General features: G+C 40.5%; 1 protein-coding gene across 1 annotated transcript in view; it reads right to left on the bottom strand.

The window, feature by feature from the left end:
- Positions 1-3,648, bottom strand: part of RAB37 (RAB37, member RAS oncogene family) — an 84,191-nt gene that overhangs the window by 78,116 nt on the left and 2,427 nt on the right. The window lies entirely within an intron of this gene.

Here is a 3,648-nt window from a genome sequence, read left to right as displayed (position 1 = left end):
TCTTGCACTACCCTAACTCAAATAAAATCATTTGTTTTATTTATTGGAGATCTGTCCAATTTCTAATGTCCATTTACATCATCAGTTGCTGGGTACTGCCCTCTATGGTGTTTCTGACATGGACTACAAGAGGGGTGTTTTTGGTTTTGGTTTTTTGCCATACAACTACTGATCCCCCAAGAGTAGAATTAAGTCCTATGGCTCTATATTCCTATAACCAAAAGAAAAACAAAACCCACCTGACTGGTCAGGGGCCCATGTCGGAAATGGGATGAAGCAGGAGCTGTATGTGCCAGCAGTGCCCTGATTGACAAGGTATGGTATGGTTTGGTTTTATTATTTTATTTTATATAGGACCATTGATCTCCCAGAAGATCAATCAAGCTGACTGAACTGGCCAACAGAAGGGAACAGAAAAGTTTGGAGTCCCCCAGCCCTGTCCCACAACGTGTTAGGGATGGCCAAGGCTGGCAATTTGTCCTGCCTGAAGGTGATCCTGGGTGGGAAAGAAAATGAACCAGGGAAACTCACCAAGTGCTGCCTGAAAGTGTCCCTCATTAAATCTGTAAGGCTATCACCACTCCCTGGCCTTATGGCTGAAGCATAGTCAAGTCTGGCAGTAGGGAAAGTGCAAATTATGTTGAAACACCTTTCTGCTGATTCAAAGATGGAGGATTGCATATTAGCAAAGCTGTGAGGAAGTACTGAAAGAAATGGATGAGTTTTGAGATGTGTAATGATGCGAGAGTGCCACTCTGTCGCAGAGTGCAAATCTGTGTGACTTGCTTACCTTCAGTCTGTATATTTGAAAAGAAGGTCAAAGAAATGGGATATACATTGTTCCACTACAACTTCTCATTGCTCAGGGAAATGGGCCACATATAGCAGTGTCTTCTTTCCTGCCAATACGCTGGTGATTGATACTTGATTGATTGATACTTTATGTCCCTCCTACGGACACTAAAAATTGGGGCATTGCCCACACTGAGTCTTGCAGAATTGTTTTGCTGTCATAATCACCCTGCAACCTTGCAGGATAAAGGTAATGTTCCTGTACAGTATTATTATTATTATTATTATTATTATTATTATTATTATTATTATTATTATTATATTTATTTATTATTCATGGTTATCAGATCTGAGCTACAAAAATCCAGAGAGCAGAAAACTCTGCTTCTTAAATTCCACCTGTCATTCAAATTTCTGCAGCCTAAATCAATTTTTGCAACCCAACAATAATTTTTCCTTAAAAAAGAAGTGGAGACAGTAGCACAAAAGTTTTCTGCACTCTGTGATCAACAAAATTATGAAATACTAAATTCAGAAAGAACATTTAAATAACTTTACCTTTTTTATTCTTAACATATTAAGGGAAATACTGGAGGCAGGAAAAAAATAGATCAGTAAGAAAACATCACTTATTAATATTAACCAGTACCTAGCAATTCCCTCTTTTACTATGATTATTGAATTTAATGGATTAGAGACTGACTTCAGGTTAAATTGCTTGGGTGGGAAGCAGATTCACGCTCACTAAAGTCCAACCCAAAACTATAATAACAGCAGCAATAAGATCACCTGTACAAATATCACAGAACAGAGCCCTAAAACTGAAAAGAACTTCAAAAATACCGGGGCAATTTTACTTTTATCAACTTCTCACCAAATGTCAAAAGGACATCAGGGGAAGAAATAAGAGAAGTGTGAAGCACCAGAATTGGGCAAGAGAGACTCTAATAAACAGAAACAACTTGCTCTGGGGTGAAATTATTGAAGTCAGGAGTTGAAGCTTCACGATCAACCAAGATGATACCAGTTTTGCTCAAGGAAATATTGAAAGGCAGATAAAACCAAATATTTGTTAATCACAAAATGTGAAGTTCTCAGAAATTCATCTGCCCCCAGTTTAAAATTCCCAATGCCCTGCCTAACAGGGCATCAAGGTCTGTTGTTCCCAGCAAAGAGAGAGTTGGCTACCAGCTATGAACATTCTCCTAGAATTAAAACAATTAAAATCCTGTTCAGAATCTGTTTGCCAGATCAGGGGAAGGATTTACCGATTATGGACAGTACAGTATGTTCATATTTCTATCACTTCTAATATATGACTCATTGTTGGCTTGCTTTAGTTTTAAGCAGTGTCCTCCTCCTGTCTTGTCTGCTTCTTTCTCTCTGGTATACTGAATAGCATGCTTACATTTTAATAGGCTAGGAATATTGAGATAGATGAAGACATAAAACATTCATATCCTTTCCATATTTTCAGTTCTATGGTTTATTTCTGTCATTTCCAAGCTGAGGAGTGCATAAAACAATAGAAAGACAACAGATATAGTTTAGGTGCATCTGGCTTGGGTAAGCTTCCTGCTTTCTGCAGCTTGGAAGACATGTCTTAAAATCAGCAAACAAGACAGAGCCGTGCTTCCTAACTGAATAAGGTCAAATAACATGGGGCATTAGGAACTCCGTGACTGGCTTACAGTTTTTATGGAAGAGGAGCCCCAGTGAAATCAGCCTACACTGTTACTGTAGTACTGGGGAAGGATTTTTAATTCATTCTCTTTTCCCATCTGTGGGACAGATGGGAAAAGAGACTGGACAAAGACTGGACACACTACAGCGTAGAAGATAACTGTACATAATGCTTTATTGTAACACACACCTTCTCCAACAATAGGCTGCTGTCCTGACCCTTATCTTGACCCTCCAAGGCTTTGCAAGTTGAAGTAAATAAGTCTTGGATGCTCAGTCCGTAGCTTGTGGTCCTGGCAGTTGATTGACACTGCCCTTGCTTGCCTGTAATGGTTGTAAAGGTCCAGATTGCACCTCCCGCTTCCTCAACCGCTTGCTGTGTTCTCCTTATTGCCTTTCTCCCACACACCCACACACCCTCTGTCTTAGCTTTCCCTTTCATAGGCTAAGGGCCTGGTTGGGGGCGAGGCTGCCTACGGACACTGGCACATTCCTGAAAATGCCAGGGTGTAGCTTAGTTAGTTAGAAAGCTGGGATGCCAGTGTGGATGTCTGTGAGTGGGCTGTGTTTGGGTGGTGGGGAAAGAATGAGCCCATCTCCTCTCAGGTTTCTGAGATTGTAAACTTTTATGGCCCTTTGAGAAAAGGGATGAGCTGAAACTATTCTTGGGGAAGTGGGGTGGGAAGTGTTTCTGCCTGGCTACAGCTGCTTTTCCCAAGTGCAGATAGCAACCCCAGCTTCACTCCCTCACACCATCCCATTTTTTTTTTTTAATCTGAACTATCTCTTCCTTGAACTAATATTTGCCCCTTGGGGAGATGTAGAGATACAGGACGGCCATTAGTAGCTTTGAAAACAAGAAGTAGATAAATCAGATGGGATCATTAGTGTAAAAACCTCCCTGAATCTTGGTGCTCTTGAATGTGGGAAATTCTTCTCCTAGGTTTGTCAGCAATTGCCCTGCTTGCTGGGGAATTCTGGGACTTGAAGTTCATATAAAGTTTATAAAATTGGGCAGGGACATTTATCATGTCTGTAAACCAATCAATCAACCCAACAACAAGCCCATTCATTCATTCATTCATTCATTCATTTACCTGGAGAGCATCCATGCTGGGAAAGGCTGAGTTAATCCCTTTCATGTGCATAGTTCAAGTCAAATATCAAATTCCT

The sequence above is a fragment of the Python bivittatus genome, unplaced genomic scaffold (genome assembly GCF_059951505.1).
Source record: "Python bivittatus isolate LINGU-HERP-01145 unplaced genomic scaffold, Pbiv_v1 ctg000080_np1212, whole genome shotgun sequence".
NCBI classification, from domain to species: domain Eukaryota; kingdom Metazoa; phylum Chordata; class Lepidosauria; order Squamata; family Pythonidae; genus Python; species Python bivittatus.
The sequence above is the reverse complement of the archived record's forward strand: the minus strand, read 5'-3'. Positions and strand labels throughout refer to the sequence as shown.